Here is an 18,496-nt window from a genome sequence, read left to right on the forward strand (position 1 = left end):
AAAGCCTGAGAGAACAAGCTTGAAATTTCTCTTCCCCTCTCCAATGTATTGCAAAAAAAAATCATTTTGATGAATAATCTCTTCCAAATCCTCTTTTCCAGTCACTTTTGATCTTTACAGAATATACATTTATATAAGCCAGAAAGAACCACAAAAGCAATTTCAACCCCCCATCTCCATGCATACCGCTATTTCAAGGTATCATGAATATATTAAGTTAAAATTGTAAACAAAGGAATGCTTGGGACCATAAAAAAAATTACACCCTGCTGTAAATGCCATTTTTCTTGCTCTTGAATACATGATGTCGATTCCCTGGTTTCCATTCAACAAATAAAGCTGTGAAATGGCAGTGGATTTCTTGCTCCAATTCCAGGCATCCAAACAAGCCTAACATTAAAACTGTGGCTGCTAGCCTCAAACACCCTCAAATACCCTCCCCATCAGGAACAAACACTCACGGATGTACGACAGGTTATCAGAAAATCTTATTGAATTGGGATTAGAGGAGAAAGTGGCAGATTGAATGTGTGCATGGCATTCTCCTCATGAAATCTGCTCCTATAAAATGAAGTTCCTGAGAGCAGAGGCTGTTGTGAGCCTGCTGAACGGTTTCATAGCACAGACAAAGGCAAATCAAGAGTCCCCAACATCAGCAGGACTGAAAACTTCTGCACAGCTGCAATAAGACCCCCAAGATAAACTCAACGCGAATCCCACCCCTCCTTGCTGAGCACAGCACTTCCCAAAGGGCAGGGGGTAATGCAGCCTCTGCCCTCCCTGCAGCTCGGGGGGATTTGCCATGAGGCTGCATCCATCCTGGGGATTCACCTGCAGCTCATCCTTTCCCTGGGCTAGGAGAGATCCACCTCTTGATCCTCAGTGCTGTGCTCAGTTATGACCAATGATGGCCCTGTCAGAATGATCTTGCCATTCCCCCAGCTTGTCACACACTACCCCTCCCAAAACACAAGTATTTAGCCCAGGAAGCCAACTCAGCTTGAACTCAAACCATCGCTGGAGCCCAGAGCCAGCGTGCCGTGGGAGAGAGAGCTCATGGCCGCAGGCAGAGGGAGAACAGCATCCCAGACAAAGCTGGAAAATTCCAGAGATGTGTGCCACTGAGCTCTTCCCACAGCTACAGCCAGACAAAGAAAACTTACTTCAGCAGGAAGCTGTAGAGAAATGCTTTAGCTGAATTCTTCTCATCGCTCAAGTCAAAAATGCAATCTTTACTTAAATGTTAAGCCATATACATGGGTCATTAGTCAAAGTTCTTTTTCTTTTTTTTAATAGTTTTACCAGGTTTGACATTTTGTAATGCTATTATTTTAAGTCTGGTCTGGACTAGAATTCACATATTAGCAAAATGATTTTCAAAAGACTATGCTAAAATGTCTTCCACATATTGCTATCATTTGTCAAAGTTTTGCTTAAAAGCAGGTATTGAGATAAATGAAATGGATCAAAAATGGCATACTTCCAGGAACATAAATGATGGTTAAATTAAGCTTGTGACAAGAGCCAATCCACACATTTTGACTTTTCAATGAAGTACCATTTGACCTTGCAATGAGAAAGGCACTCAAATACTATGTAAATCTAAAGGAAGACACTACATCAGAAAGCAAACTGAATTGGTTGAAATAGCCAGAAGGCAAAAAACCCACAAGTGGTGAAGGTGAGAGAAGGTCAGAAAATGAGCATCAGGTTAGTGAAAGGACCAGAACTAGAGGGTCAGTCAACAGACTATGGAGAGCTTGCAGACAGGTCCCAACGCACAGTGCTCTGAATATAAAACCTGACTGAACATTGACATATTTAACCAAACCAGGACTATTTGCTGAAAAGCCTCCTTAAGGTAAACAGCTCCCTGCAAAGGCCTGAGGGCATGGGAAAGAGGCGCTGTGATTCCTTCCTAGGCTATTTCTCTCCCTCAAGTACTTAACGCATTTTCCCTTGTTCTGACTGCAGTTTAAAAATACTGATGGAAAACAACTACAGTTGTAATAGGGAACTTCAAGTAGCACTTAATATTTCTGAAGTATTAAGATACAGAGTATGCATTTAAATAGCACAAAATTCAGCAAGTGTTCAGTGGTTCCAGATTTTTTTCCCCAGTTATCTTAAATTCTCCTGCCTGAGCTGCATACATAGCACTGCACTTCTCAACACCAACCATTTACCCACTTCACCACAGCACAAGATTGAATGCACCAGGCACAATGCATCATAACCCAAAGCATTTCCATCTTTCAAAACACTGAAGAAAAGGAAGATTATTTCTTTAAACTCTCTCTTACTAGACAGGTTGGGCATTAGTGGTTTTGGCAGCTATATACAACAGCTGGAAACTGGAAACAATTGGTACTGAGCAATTGGAAACAGGCAAGGACAGAGGACAATACACTGCAAGTATTGCTCCAGTTCTGGCTTGTCATTAAACACATGAGAGAGCTTGCAGCCTCATTTCTACAAGGGCAGAGCATTTGCTTTAAAGAGAGAGAAAAAAAAAATTATACTGAAATTTAGGATCAAGACCAATGTAAGTGTTATGCACTCACACTGATAAAGTATTGCTGTGGAAAGGGCGACTCTGTGAAGCTTTAATTCTAAACTCATTTGTCAGAGAGAAAGGGTTATTTGAATCCTGCAGTTAAAGAAAAATGAGGCAAAATCAAAACAGGGTAATAAAGGACTATCAGAAGAGTAATGTAAATGGTGATGCTTCGTAACATGCACAGCTGAAAACCCATGGCTGACAAACAGTTCACTGGGAATACAGAGAAAGGAGAAATATGCATTAGCTGTAAGGGGGGAAGAACACAGGTAAGAACTGCTGGTAGGCAGGAGCAATTTGGCAAGTTGTTGCAGACCACAGGGCCAGAGGAACATGGTTCAGTGTGCTAAAGCAGCTGTCCAGGGTGAAATTACCTCAGTGAGTGTCATACTTCAATAACATAGTTACCAAAGCTACAGAGGAATCTGTTAAATGCTCCTCTGGAAAATGATTTTACATGTTAATTCAGGATAAAATTCCAAATTGGAAAGGCTGAAGTGGCAAGTTACTTTTTCAAACCTTTTACACCTAAACACAAATTTAAGGACAGTAGTTGACTGTCATGGAAAAACAGGAATGCTGCACCTGTGCAGGAGAAGTTATAGACTTCACCTGAGAAGGGAGGATGCGATTCAGCTGCTGCCATTTGGAACAACAGAGCTAACAAACTGCACATTAAGCAAAGCTGCCAAATATTAAAGATGTTGAGAAGAAGATCAGAAGGATCATAAATACCCCAAGGAGAGCCTCAGAGAGGACAAAAGTAGTTACAGGATGCCCAAATCCAAGCTATCCATTAGGCTGCTCCTGGCACCAGCCCAGAGCATCGAGGCACAAACAGCACCATTTTCTCCAAACCTTTTCCCATCTCCAACCATTTACAGTTTAGAGGCTTCCTGTGAAAACTGGGGACTCTGTACTTCATATTCTTGCATGGAATGTTCCTTCATAAATTTATCCAATTACCTTTTGAACCCATTTACAATCGCATAGCCACAACATCCTGTGGAAGGACATTCCACAGCTTCTCAGCTTTGTACATTTGTTTTGAGCTGCTGGGTTCTTGTCAGAAAATAAAGAAAACAGATAAGAAACTTGTTCCTTTATCACCTCTATTTACTTCTTCCTATGCCATAATGATTTGTGATTTCTTTTCCAGGCCCCTTCAACCTGTCTGCAGTGGGAAGTGTCCTGTTGCCTGTATTTGTGCCAAGTGGATGCTGCTCCATACCTCCAGCTCCCCACCCTGCATTCCTGTTCTGCATTCTTTTCAAGTGAGGCTGTGTGGCATATTCAGAAGCTTTTGAGAAGAGGATGAAAGAATTCTAGAGCAGTGAGAACAAAGAAGAGTGTTTGAAGGTAGAGAAAATTTATTTAGGGAAAAAAACATAGCAAGTAAAAGAAGGTTCACTGTGATTCTACATGTTTGCAAGCAAAACTGTTCAAGCATTATTAAAAGATATTAAATAGAGAACACACTTTAAGACTTGTAGTAGAAATCAGCTTATTTTTCTGTGCCTTCATACTTCAACAGAACTGAAATAATTTCAGAGTGCTGTTTCCCTGTCAAATGAGCACTGCAGTTTGTAACTTCCTACCCATCTAAAAAGGGGCACCCATACTAGAGGCAGACACTAATGAGCCTCTGTATTCTAATTGTATTTATATTTTAGAAGAATGGAAATAAAGGCAGTGAAACAGTGCAAAGAATTGGACAGTGGGTGGTGGTAAAGGAGGCTGAAGAATGATTACTAGTCATCTTACACTTTTAATGGTGTAATACATGGAACTCACTTTTATTTTCCAGTATTAAAAGCCAGCTGGGATCTTTGTTACTCACTTCCCAAAGTACAAAGTATTCCCGAAACACTGGAGCAGCATTTTGATGAGTACCCAGGTCAGGATCCCCTCAGGTCCCAGTGAAGGACTTTGGAGGCACTGTTACAGGTAAGTAAGTTGCTTTTCTCACCTTACACTACCTGGCTGGACATGGGAACAGGACACTGGAACAGGAACAGGAAACAGCTCCTGGCAGCATTTCTTTACTAAAGGAGTGTTCAGTGAACCCCAGCTGAGGTCAGGTAAGGTCACTGCAAGCACAATCCCCCTTGGGGGAAACATCTTGCATGAAAAACTGCTTCAAACCACATCCATGGCAGGCCCTGCACACCCACCCAGAGCCCTGCTCCTCTCTGGGAACTGCTCTGAAGCTTTGGGCAGTCCAAACATGGACATTGTTCATTTGCTGCCACAAAACATGTTCTATTAACATTTTTGAGGAACATCCCATTTCTAATCTCCAGTAAGCATCTTGAATACCAGGAACTATATTATTAAAAAAAAAAGAAAAATCCTGCAGGAGGCACACATGAAACTTTTCATGTTATTGCATCCCTGGGCTGTAGAATCCCACAAAGGAATTTTATATTTTTTTTCAAATCACAACTGTGCTCACGAATGCTGTAAGTTGCATTAAAAATGTTCGCTTCTATTATTTAACAACAAAATCCCTGCAGGTGTCATTCATGAGAATATTTTAATTTTTGTAGGCTGCCAAAGCAGTCTCAATTTTTTAGTTGTTAAGTTACACCAAGCGTATTTCAGATTTTCCCAAGAGTAAGATAGAGAAGAACAAAAAGAAAGATATCTCAGTGCTATTCTATATACATATATAAGAGCTTTCCTGCTTAGAAATTCACTTTTAAATTAAATTTGGTGGCTGTAAAATTTTTGCCTTCTTCATAAAACCCTTCTAATTTGGCAGTTATGAAGGTTTCAAAAAACCTAAAGCCAACTATGTTTACATTTTCAGTATCTTAAGTGTTGATAATATCTAATATTTACTAAATACATTTCAGGACACTGGGAACTAGGGAAGAGGCATTTGCCCTCCATCAATGCAGGTCAAGACTGGAAGAAACAAGATTTTCCACGTATGACTGTACTTGAAAATAGGCACATAAATGGGAGAAAACCCACTGATATTTGCACATCATGTAACACTGCTGATATTTTAAAACTTTTCAGCATATATGACTTCATAAACTTAATGCTGCTATGAACAGCTACAGGCAGTGGAAATAAAACGAGTGCTATGCTGGTTTGCAGTGGGAATTCTTCTCATCTCCCCACTGCCCACTCTGCATAAACCCATCAAAGTCTGATGCTCTGCCATGATTTCCCCACTGTAATCTGCTGCCTATTATTCTCTCAAACCCCATCTGCAGGTCATTTTTCTATCAAATGAGCTGGTTAAAATTCCTTCTCCCTTTTTATTTAAACCTAGGGGAATTTCAAATAGTCCAGCACTAACCGACAGGAATTTATTTTAACCATTATTTAAAATACCAACAGCTTTGCATTGCTGCAGCTTAACAGCTCTGATGGGTTTCATACAGTCTCCCTTCACTTTATCTCCTCTGACACAGGCATTAGCATCCTGGGAGCCCAAGTATGGCTCAGAGAGCCATTGCCATTATTCCCTTTTAGGCTCAGACCTCTTTCCACACTGAATTTTGAGCATTACACAAACTTTCTATAGACAGAAAAGCATGTACTATCGTGAAAACAGCTGTATAACAAGTAAAAATAATTAGAAATGTATATAAGGTAAGCCTTCTTTCCCTTTGTAATTTAAGAAGTTTTGAGGTGATTTTCCTCATGTAAGGGAAGCAAATCGTTTATTCCCTGATCTTTGAGGAAGGCAACACTTAAGAGTTAAAACTGTGTATGCATTTTGAACTGAAGTTTTTATCCTCTAGCAGAGCAGATACCACTCAGAATGAAAGCATCACACTTGTCAGCACTTTCCTCTATGCCAAAGGGCTGAGAGGGAGCATGACCTGGATGGGATTGCTTCCTAAACCCTGTATTTACAGTGATCTAACAAGGCACTCAGTCCTGTGCAGACTGACTGGTTCCATGCAGGCTGCTGCACATTCAAACTTTGCAGTAAAAAAGAAGCTGTTTAATATCCTTTTGCTGACTACAGTTTGAGAACCTCGTGGAGGAAACCAGAAGACAATGGAACACTGTTGGCTGTGACAGGGCTTGCAAATAATGAAGTTTAACATAGCTTATTTTCTCTTGTGTGTGCAAGGGAAGAGAGGCAGATGAGAGCAGCATGATGGCTAATTGCTATCACAACACACTTCCCTAAAAAACAACCTTTGGAGCACTGAGACAAAGCCACATAACCAAAGCATCAGGTGTCTGTACTTCACTGCTCATGGCAAATACTCACTACTGAGTTCTAGAAGTTACACTTAAACTGCAGGTTCAGATCCACCACAAAAATCAGTCACCAAAAGCACCCAGTTATGTGCACCAGGGTCCTCCTGCCTTTTAGCAAAATGCCCTTAAGCTGTGGGTTTGTAAGCTAAAGGGAAAGTAATTCTCCTTTTTGAATTCTGAGCTGTGCACAAGCTTACAATTGTGCTTCAGCTTGGCTGTGCAGTAGGAGCTTCTGAGGGAAAAGCCTAGAGCTGATACACAGAGCAGTAATGGTGTGAGCAATGCACACGTACACAGTGCTCATGCCACAGGCAGTGCTCCTTATCTGCATTACCTGTGGCACTGACAGTGAAGTCACACAAGGCTTCCTGACAGATGAAAGACAGGATTCACTCCTTCCCCTGCCGTTGCTGTCAGCCATGCCATTCTGCTTTCTCTTCTGTGCCCACCCACTCTGTAACACAGCAGGGAACTGTGCCCTTGCCAGCTCTGTGTTCATCAGTTACTGCATTCAATCAGCTGCAAACATCTGAGGTGGCAGCACCAGCAAGGGTGGGGAGCAAGGGGAAGGGCAGAGTGCTCAGAACTGCCCTAGGAGCACCGAGTTCTACACTGGATTATGTCCTTACAGAGACTTTGAGGATGCTCTCCCAATTGCTCTATTCTAACCAGATCACTGCTACAAGCCACAAAGTGGTACATACACACCAACTGTGCAGTTGCATGTTTGTCTCTAGCATTATATAATAATGCTAGAGAAAAAATAAAGGGAAAACCAAGTGGAATACTTGATCCTCGTCTTCCTCGTTTTCCCTGGCAGACCCAAAGCTGAGTCAGTGGAGCAATGAGCACATGGATGTGGATGCAGGAGCTGCTGGGCTGGGTCAGGGGCTGCTCCTGGTCCACAGGGGCTGCACAAAGGGTACCAGTGACCAACATGGCAGCTCAAGTACCACCTTCTATAGTGCTCCTCAAACAGGCTGCAGCCTGCAAACCTGGCTCAGGAAAAATTGCATCAGAAAAACCTCATTGCATGGAACTTCAGCAATCAAATAGTTTCCCTGAGCCTCCTCAGCACTTGATTTAATTTAACTTAATAAGGATCTGACCTGGGCTAAATCAACACAGATATCTGAAAAAAGAGACACTGATGGTGTTTGTTGTCTCTGTTGTTGTGTGTGTCCCATTTACATAAAATTTATTTTTGGGCAAAACCTTAATTTTTAGGCTGTGGCTTGATTATAACTTTTTCAGCAGGAGAACAAATTTAAACAACTCCTACCTTTTCTCCCCCAGCTGCTTGTTCCCATGCCAGCCCAACCACCCAAGACCACATGGCTTTATGCTGGCAGTTGGTCTTTTTGGCAGGATTTTCCTTCTCCAGCTGAATCACTTCCCTGGTTGGGTTCACCAACACGTGCTGGCACAGCACAGGAGGCAGTGCAGAGGGGAAAGGAATGACCAGGGAAGAATGGAAGTCAAGCTTTACTGGGCTGCAGTGCTGCCACAGATGCAATCCCAGCTTATCTTGTTTCTGTTCTACACAAGATAAGCTACAGAAACATTAAGAGCAATGTTAAACCAAAGATGAGGGAGGGATATGGCAATGACAAGTAGAGATGAGATTCAGAGTAGCAGTGTTTAAATGGTTAAATCTTGAGATGATATCTTTTAATCACCCCAGGAGTCACACAAATTCTAAGTTCCATAGAAAACTTAACACACTTCACTTTGCCAATGCAAATATACTATTTGGTATCAGTCTTCAGAACAGTGCAAAAGTTGCCCAAACTAATGATTTACTGCTTAATGCCCAAAAACATTTCCAGGCTTTGTTAAATTCCAAGTTTGGCCACATTATCCTCCCAAATGTACGGAAAAAAATACCTCTTTTGTCAATAATGCCAACACTGAATGGTATAATTCCAAATATCCATGAAAAGAAATACCAGCTTGGTTAAACACCAGAGTTCAGGAAAATGCCTTAATTTACAATAAGAAGTGGCTTTGGAAGAAGATGGGGATGGGTGTGGAATTAAGCATTTTGTATTTTTGGAGACAATATGCTTTGGTGTTCACAAAAATGTTCTTAGGGATGCCAAAGCACTGGCTGAGCTCCAGCAGAGCTGAGCAACATGCTGGCAGTCGCTGCAGCGAGCAGTGAAGTGGTCATCTGAGGCCATTGTGCACCAGCAGCCTGGGAAGGGAAAGGTTTCCCAGGTTTCCAGGGACTGCTGCAGTCCTGGTGCAGGAAGGGTGATGGGGACAGATGGAAGCCAGGCTGTGGGAAAGCCCTTCCCAGTCCTCAAAATCCTGAACATTTCCATAGTTCTCTGCTTTTCAGAAAGGCTCTGTGGTCCACAGCTAACAGGTACAAGTCACTTTGGTTTAGGAAATGATCTAGCAATAAATCTAGGCAGAAATCCTTTAGAGTCTCATCTAAAGTTCGACATTAAAATTACTCCAATGAGACATTTGGACATCATGACAACCTTGCAGAAGCTTTTCAGAACATGTCTGACTGCTGAGCATCTCAATGATAAATATGGCTGACGAGGAAAACCAGAGACAGACCAACTGGAATGCCCCACATCTGTTAGACACTTGCAGCCACTTTGCCAACATATAAAACCAATAAACATTTAATAAACATCAGCACTTAGCACACCATCAACCATCTAAGCTGTGTTGTCCAAAAAAGTGGTAATAAACTACCGAGTTTTATGCTAGCCCTAAGTTTTGATGACTAATCCAGTTCTTTTATTCCAGCAAACTGAAAGTACAATGGACATGGTGGCTGATTGCATGCTGGAAACTACAGCTCTTCTATGAACTAATCCTCGGGACCTCAGCAGTTCTAGGCAGACAGTGGGGGAAGGTCCCATGCTTATGACTCATGCTACCATTTTTCTCTCTCCTATTGTTTTGCAAATTCTCTGCTTAATCTAAAATCCATTTCAACTCGAAACTTCCAGGCTCAGCGGAAACTTGAAGATAATATATTCCGAACAAGTGATGCTTCAAAAGGGTGTGGATCTACAGCCCTTCAAATCAATCTAAATCTGGGCTGGCACAGCCCTGCCCTGGTCACTGGGTTCTGAGTTTTCCTGTGCTCACATGATCCCACCCAGAGAGCAGATCTAGGAACTGACTGAGCTGGAAACCAGGCCAGTGCCACCACGAGGAGCCGGAGGGAGTGGGAGTGATACAGGACATGACACATGATAAAGCTGTGGCAATCCTGATCTAGACAGGACTAAGTGGAGGTGTACCACTAAGAGTCATGAATCATCCTGAACGAGCCATGTCTTAAAGGAAATGGGCATTCTGAGCTTTGGGTTTCATTTCAAGGTATTGATTTATGTCCCTCAAACATTTTAAATCTGTATATTAGCAGAAAAGTTATCCTACATATACGGGTAATATATTCTCTTAATGGGATACATAGTAATGAAATTTTGTCTCACTGGATCTTTAAGAGCAGATTCAAACTTCAAGGATTATGAGTTCAGGCAGGATAATGCCCGTTTTCTCTGCCTGATGGCTGGCAGTAACACTTTGAAGCTGGTTTTGATAATTTGTAGGATACCACAGTAGCCACACTCCACTCTAGGACTCTTTTCTGCTTCATTGCTTTAGCTTTGTTTAACAGCCCATTTTTGAGTGGTAAAACAGTAGTAGAAAAGGCAATGTATTTATGAAGACACGCTAAATAAACCTGTATTGCTTTTACAAGAATACACTCCAGATTACATCAAAGTTATAACAAAAACCTCATGGGTCTGCAAGAAGAGTGAGAGGACTGCAAGACAGGATTCCATCTGCTTCCCAGAGACAACTTTTCATGCTGGGTACCCCATGGCATGAGGCCAAACACGCCTTCAGAAATAAATGCACAAAGTGTCAAATCTTCTAACATCACCTTTCTATGCAAAGCATTTCTATCTGCCTACCACCCTTTTCCAGACAGGGAAATTCCCACCAAGTCATCAATAATACATACACAGAGCACCTACTAATGAACAGTTTTAGCACACAGCACCTAATCAGAGAAATCAGGTCTGGAAAATGAGAGCATAGCCCTTAATAATTTACAAGGCTCATTAACCTTATCCCAAAAGACAAACAAGAAGAATGTGATATCTACTCAGATTTCCAGACCAAACCAAGATACAGCATTTCAGAAGCCATTAGGATCTATCAGTCAATAAATACTCTCCAAATGTTCTTCTGTGGAATAACCTGTCAGCCAAAGAACCATCCATCTCTAAAAGCCTGTATTATTAGAGAGACAACATCAGGAACCTTAAACTTGCACTGCTGAAAATTAGATTGAAAAGGTTTGAAAATTATTTAATATAGCAAATGCTAAAAATCTTTAGAATTTGCTATTATAAATAGACAAAACCAGTCTAGTCTGGTTCTGCATAGTATAAATACCATCCCACTACAAACGTCTAGTGTGCCCAGGGACAGAATTCGCATCCAACATCAAATACTCACTTTGGCAGCACAACACAGAAAACCAGAAGTGAAGGAAACGACAGCCTATGGTCTTGTCCTGGGACTAAACACTCAGTTCTGTACTTGGCCAAGCAGGTGATCCATATTCCTACCAGGCATTAGTTACATAGGGCAACACAGGGGTTGGTAGGACTATCTGGAAAGGAATTATTATGATGCAGTAATTTGGTCTACTTGTGACAGCCAAATCTGCAGTTTATGTCTGAAAACTGGCAAAACCAGCCCTAACACAAATTGCTTGGTTTTCTGGGTATCTTGTGCTACAAATACACATCTTACTGCTATAAAACTGCTATTCTCTCTGCACAAACACTCAGTAGCCACAAGGGTTTGCCTCCAGAGTGAAGCTCTCCAGTTACATCACCACTTGTATCCCACACTCAGTTACCATATTCCTGTCTCTGCTTTGAAGTCCTCCAAAAGGAGATAATCTAAATGCTGGAGGAGCTGGCTGGGACACACAGCTGTGCTCTGTGGGAAAGGAGGAGGTCCTTTGCTTTTCCCTGGCTCTGTTAGCAGGTGCAGGAACAGGAGCTGGGGAGCTTTGGGTGCTCCACCTCATTTCTTACTCCATTCACACTGATCATTGTCTGAGCTACTACACCTTCCCTTCCTTATCCACACCATCAGCGAGCTCTCCCTTCCACCTACTAAATCAACAGGCAGAATTGCTATGTGATATAGGATAAAAACACTGAAAAACCAGATGTGCCTTAAAGCCCATGCCTATCAAGCCTATTCCTTCAAAAAGCAGGACACAAACCACCATTTTACTGTCTATCATTCCAAAATGACAGCAATTAAGGAACATGCTATTTCCCTAATTACAATTTCCTTTTTATAAAACGCCCCTTTACTCACAGCAGTTTCTATTACAAGAAGTGAACCACAGCCCTGCACTGCCTTGTCAAAGCTGAGTGTGTCTGACACTTGTCCTTTCCTTTTACCATACCAACGTTTACCTTTCCCTTAAGGCTTTTCCACAGTGTCCCATATCACAGGGAGTGTTCAACTGTTGGATAACATTTTGGGACTGCAAGGAGAAAAAACAGCACTTCAAATAATAAACCAGAAGAACAATGAATTAATTACAACAAGGCATGAATAACTATACATTCCATAAACAGTCAGTGCTGATAAAAATTATCAAAAGAATGGTTATTTTCCTGTAAACACAATTTTTACTGAGGTTTTGTACTGCATGTTCATTTGAAACTGGATATGAAGATGAAGGAATAGGTGGTATCTTTTCAAACTTTCTTTTGCAAGTAGAGTGTATCTTTAATGCTTGGACCTGCTTCAACTCAGAACAATTAATTCCAGGCAGTCAAAAAAAACCCAAAACATCGTAGAAGAAAGGTGATCTGATAGATCTGATAGGGCAAAATTATTATTTCAGGGCATGATCTGGGACATATTGAAGATTAAATATTAGCTGCATATGTTCACGGAAGGAAAATAAAAAGATGGCATGTTAACAAATACAGTTTTTCCTTCTAGCTTTCATAAGCTTACATCAAGTTCATTACATATAAAAACTTAGATACTTAAAAATTGAAATTTGTATGCATTAACTTGTGAGACCAACACAACAATATCTCAGCCTATAAATAGCACTTCCTGACCTACACAGTTCTGGCTAATTAAACATTATTCCTATTTTAAAAGAAAAAGACACAGCTCTGGATGATCTGCAATGTGACTGGGGCTCCTGACAGAATTCCCAACTGCTCAGCTGGGGCACTCACCCTGTCACCCCTCCTGAAATGAATATACAGAATTAGGGTGTACTGTGGATGAAGTACAAATACTGTAAGAAAAGCAAGTATTGCCAGAATAACTCTGGTATTGTGAACAATAAGAAGTCCCTAAAGTTACTTTTAATCAAAATTTAAACCAGTAACTGGTGTAATTTATCTGGACACATGTTCAGTGGTGCCATATTTCAGTCCCAACATGCCTTTTTTTCCACAGAAAAGTGCTTTTCCAATATCCAGAAGTAAAAGAATTTTTGAAAGACCATTCTGTCTCCAAAGAGACCATTCGGATCAGTTTTCCATTCTAAACAGAAATTCCTATCTTCTCAAACAGCTCCAGCTCCTCCAAAATAACCAAACCATCCTGAGCTTTCTCCCATACTCACCTGCCAAAAGCAACAAACACTTCTAAAGGAGGAACAGCAGAAAACCGAGAACTATTCTTTAATGGCAGTGAAGTTTGAACGAGTGAAAATTATTGTTGCTTTTCCTGGAATGACAATTACCAAAGGTTTAGCCCAGAAATGGTCTTTTCTTAAATTAGGCTACTAACATGAGCTGCCTTTCCCCATTTGTTTTGTATCCTGCAGATCTTTAAAGATCTGCTACCTGAAAGGTAGAGATTATCTATGTTAGCACTTTAAAGATTCATATTTGTACATGTGAATGATAGCCAGAATTTTCTAAACCAGCATTTGCCAAAGTTTTGAGGTTTCCACCTTGAAGTCTCAGTTCTCAGTAAATTTTATTTCCACATCCCATTATAAAGTTTTTAATTTAAAATCTTAAGGCAACACAGTCCTGTGAGACATTTCCTAACACAGTGATGGGCCATAAACCCCAAGTATTTTGTGGTATATGTAGTCAAGAAATACACATACCATATATACTTACTGAGAATGAGGTGTAATTATGCAGCAGAGTATCACACCTTGCCCCCTTCCTCCCAGCCTGCACACTGCTCAGCAGGGATTTGTGCAGTTGGGAACCTTGTTTTTCACACACACTCCTCTCCTCAGGCACTAAAAGTTTTAGAACAACTTTCTCATTCATAACAGCTCAGAATGTTTTGCCTGCAGACCACACACAAAATGCTCAGCTTGACAGCTTGGGTGTTTTGGAGGCTGCTAAGATGCTGCTGTGTAAATTACAAAGGCCATGCATGGTACTTTCAGTCACCCTGCAGGACCTGCCAGCTGAGAATGCCAGCAAGCCCCTCTTGCAGTCCAGCTGCAGAGGGAAATAGGGTGCACAATGCACATTTATTGTCCTGGAAGGTACAGCACAGACACATTAACTACAAGGTGCACACAGAACACAGGACGTAAATTATCCCTGAAGAGCCCCAGGTTTTCTTATAGACAGGTGAGAGATTACATGGACAAATTACTCTTTCAACTGGCCTTCAGGCCAGCAGTTTTCAATACTAACTTTTTATTAGCTACTTCATTAAGTTATTGACAATCTTTAGTTTCCTTTCTGAAATGGAAGGGATTTAATTTATTTTTTTAACAGGACAAGGTATGCATTCCCTGAGGATCTTGAGTTACTTCATTGCTACAGATTAATTTTCTCTAATCCCACTCCTATATAACTCATTCCTCTGTTCAAAGAGATTTTCTCTCCCCATGAAAACCTAACATAACATCAAAGCTGCAATGCTGTGCTTTTCTCAGCAGTAAGAGAAAGTGATATGTGAGATACCGAATTTTTTATCCTGAATTTTTGAACGGTATCTTGTGATATAATTTATGGCACAAAACCTTACAGAACTTTGACATTTTCTATTTCTTATGATTTGTAGTTACTGTATATAGCAACAAAATTAAATGTATAAAATATATACTTGATTTAAAAAAATCCAGTGTTAAATGCTCCATTTTAAACATAACACAATGTAAACTCCTCTGCAAATGCCAGTCTTTCTATCTGTAGACACACACAAGCTCAGCTCTGTACTGCTGCCTCTCTCCTCTGTTGAAGGAAGTACTGAATTCAAATGGGAAACATTCTGAGCACAATTGCTGAGCTGTTCCCGAGGGATAGTTACAGTTTCACGGCTTAATCACTTCAACTTTCCATTTTGTTAATAAAACAGTTGAATAAAAATGATCTGATGCTACTTGGGCATTCATTTTAATGAGTCCCTGGAAAGAAATGCCTACAGTGAAGCATGCCCAGATCTCCTGAATAAGTGGGAAAAGTTCTGCACAAAGATTAGAAACATCTTCAGCTTCTGTGCATCAATAACATCTTCTTGATCCTGAATCCCAATTCTGCTCTGAAGAAAAAAAGTTTTACAGAAAGTTTCATAGTTAAATATGAAAATCAGTGCCTGAGCTAACATAATCCTCCAACCCCAGCTTCCCCTTCCAAATCTTAGCATATTAATCTCCTTTCCTTTTAGCTGCTCCAGTTCTTGCATAACAATGCCATTTCCTGAATTCAAATCTCCACAAATAAACCTTAAAGCTGAATTATACATTATTAAGCCCTATGAATATTCCCTTAAGCAGGGCATCCTTAAAAAACTGGGCTACACTGTCACAATTCAGCATCATTTTCTTCATACTTCCAGGGTAGGAACATGAAGCACTGCAACAGCCAACAACCTTAAAATCTTACTGAAACATAAAACTACACTCTGCAGAGGAGATTTTTAATAAGCTACTAATGCTTTGTTTAAATCCTCATCCCTCCATACAGCAGTCACTTATTTCTCTGTGGATATGCAATTTGCACAGGCTCACAGGGAAATCCTGTACTGGTATTTTTAGGGGAAGGAAAAGCATCTGCATCCCCACCTTCCTGTACAGCCCCAACCCACACATCTCTCCAAGTGTTCAAGCTATCAGTGCTCAAACATCAACCTAAATGATTATTCCTGCAAAATGGAAATTTTAAAAGTATTTTACTTCAGAAGGATGCTCAAGTTTTGATTTGCCTGCTCTCTCAGTTTTGATCTGTTCTTTTCCTAGTGCAAATGCTCACTAGAGGCTAAAAATGTGTGTAATTACAGTGTTCAAACTCCAACCTGAGCACAGGCTGGAGATTCTGTGCATTGGATATTATCTCAAAGGAGTTCCCTCAAGTGTGACCTGCTGGATGAGGATGGCAGTTGATGGTAGTGCAGATTGTTCATGGACATGGTCTACAAGATGCTTTCCACTAAAAGTGTATCTCAAGAAAGGAAAATATAAATCATCTGAAAGAACAACTACTACAGGGGAAAAATGTACTGGACGTCAGAGGGCAAAATTTATTTCATAATTAAGTCCATTAAAGCAAACTATTCATTATCACTGCTTTATTATCCACTCAACACCCATGAGATACCTTTTCTCAGAGGGGTTGGAGAATACAAACAGTATTACTAAGAAAAGATTAATTACCTGTTGTAGGCTTAAACATTTTAAAAATGTCTTTGCAGTAATCCCCAGTGAAAAACACTGACTGACATTCAACAGGACAAGAAGTGTTTCACACATTGAAATTCGACAAGTTCATTACACAGGGAACAAGAAGGAAGGAACTGAGAAACAAAGGGACATAATCTCTCAACTCAAACATTTTTTAATCAGCCACACAGCAATATGCACACAGCCCTGCCCCTGCTTGATGCAGCAAGTGCTCAGAACCTTTATCAGCTCACTTATTCCATGCAGCAAGTGAATGCTGAGCCTGGAGCATGCCTTGGCAAGATGAAATGCCAAGCAGTGAAAAGAGCTGAGCCAAAACCAGTCTGTGCCAATCCAACCTAAGCAGTGCTTCCCTAAGCAAAGAGAAACGGAAATAAATGCAATTTTAAAAAACTGGTCCTGAAAATTTACAAACCAGGAAAAACAGACTCACAGCTCTCTGCATGGTGCCACTATCACCAGCATCTTCTCACCTCCCTACCTGTGCCCTCTAAGATATGGCCTCCAAAATGAACCTGAAAAATCAACTGAAATGGAAGTGAAGAATCTAGAATGACAGACTAGATATTCAGGTATAACTACCTTAAGTTTAAAAAAAAAAAAAGGAAGCCCAAAAAAAAAAAAAAATCAAATTCACAATTTAATCCACCACATTTCAGCTCACTGTGTCACACTGACAGCTCTAATTCCAGTATTTTACAAGTCTAGACATCTGTCTCGAACTTTTTATCTGCAGCTAAAAACTGGGCAAAATTCATGCAGTATGAATACAGCAGGGTACCAGATTTTATAGATAAGAGCCCTCTGTACATTGCTAAAGTACAAGACATGTTTACAGAGCATTCCACTCCAAAACATCCAAACATCTTCAGTAGTAAGTTTACTCACAAAATTTACTCCCTACCCAACTACATTTAAAGCAAAGCTGCTGGAGCTGTGTTCTTCTCTTTAAATAGTATGGAAGCAGCTGAGCCATTCTGATCCCATCTGCATCTTAACAAAACATTTCTTAAGGTGCAGATTTACAATCTGTGTAAGAAGATAAAAATCTGCACTTTTGGTCGAAGGGACTATCCCTGCACTCCTCTGGCAGCTGTAGCTGATGAAAGTGCTTGTGGGTTGTGTAATCAGCCTGATAGATGTGCTTCCTAATCTGGCTGGAAACTAATCCCTCACACAAGAAAACTTCCAGCCAGATTGGGAACCTCAGCTTCATGCTTTTCATATTACTTCAGTTCAAGATTATATACAAGAGGCAAATTGAATTTCCTAGCATGCCATTGCAGGTTGTTTTTTTTTTTTTTGTAAGTTATTTCCAATCACGGAAACACATTTAGAGAAATGCTTTTCCAGAATTGTGGTTATTTTTAGGCAAAAGCTTGAGCTGGGCATGGTATAATAACATTCTCAATAAACTAAGACTTATTCCATTGGACTAATTTCCTATAAATTGCACATCTGTATTGGTATTCTAAGAAAATTAAGTTTATTGCTACATGTCCTCCCTTAACAACTGCCGATCAAATAAAAGGAGGGTTAGAACTACAAGTGTGTCCTAAAGTCTGCAAATTTGGGGGGGAAAAAGTACCATCTAGTAAACAAACACTTCTGAGGAAGCCTAGGCTGAGTTCAAGTTCTGTCCTGGGCAGAGGTGACAACAAGGCCACTGCAGGATGCACTGGGTATGACAGAAGTGGATGGTGGTGGAACAGATGAGGACAGGAAAATGAGGAACCAAAGGGAAAGTGTATGGGAATTTAGGCTCTCTCTTCTATTCAGAGATGGTTAAAAAACCTCAATAAATGCCAGCTTTCCAAGAACTTATTTTCTGCCCCAAACTGAGAGGAGTAAAAACATTTTTTCAAGGAAATTAGACATTCCACAGCTTTTTTTTTTTCAGTGTTGGGCTACCACAAAGCAATACCACCACACTAAATAATCCAGTTAACAGGTTCAACAAAATATATTTAAACTTCTTTGGAGGAAAAAGGGAAAAAAGGTGT

General features: G+C 40.5%; 1 protein-coding gene and 1 long non-coding RNA gene across 7 annotated transcripts in view; one reads left to right on the forward strand and one right to left on the reverse strand.

Moving 5' to 3' along the window:
- The window catches only part of PEAK1 (pseudopodium enriched atypical kinase 1), a 109,728-nt gene that overhangs the window by 67,436 nt on the left and 23,796 nt on the right, over positions 1-18,496 (reverse strand). The gene's annotated exons all lie outside the window — the stretch shown is intronic.
- LOC146432861 (uncharacterized) overlaps positions 1-18,496 on the forward strand; it is an 87,657-nt gene that overhangs the window by 59,053 nt on the left and 10,108 nt on the right. For 2 of the 3 annotated variants that reach the window (XR_014854355.1, XR_014854357.1), the window contains exons 5-7: positions 3,720-3,919; positions 4,368-4,507; positions 9,563-11,096. This is a non-coding gene — a long non-coding RNA (uncharacterized LOC146432861). Of the gene's footprint in view, positions 1-3,719; positions 3,920-4,367; positions 4,508-9,562; positions 11,097-18,496 lie in introns of those variants that run through there. The other variant, XR_014854356.1, reaches the window with a different exon arrangement.

The sequence above is a fragment of the Lichenostomus cassidix genome, chromosome 10 (assembly GCF_008360975.1).
Source record: "Lichenostomus cassidix isolate B80296 chromosome 10, HeHo_3.0, whole genome shotgun sequence".
Classification (NCBI taxonomy): domain Eukaryota; kingdom Metazoa; phylum Chordata; class Aves; order Passeriformes; family Meliphagidae; genus Lichenostomus; species Lichenostomus cassidix.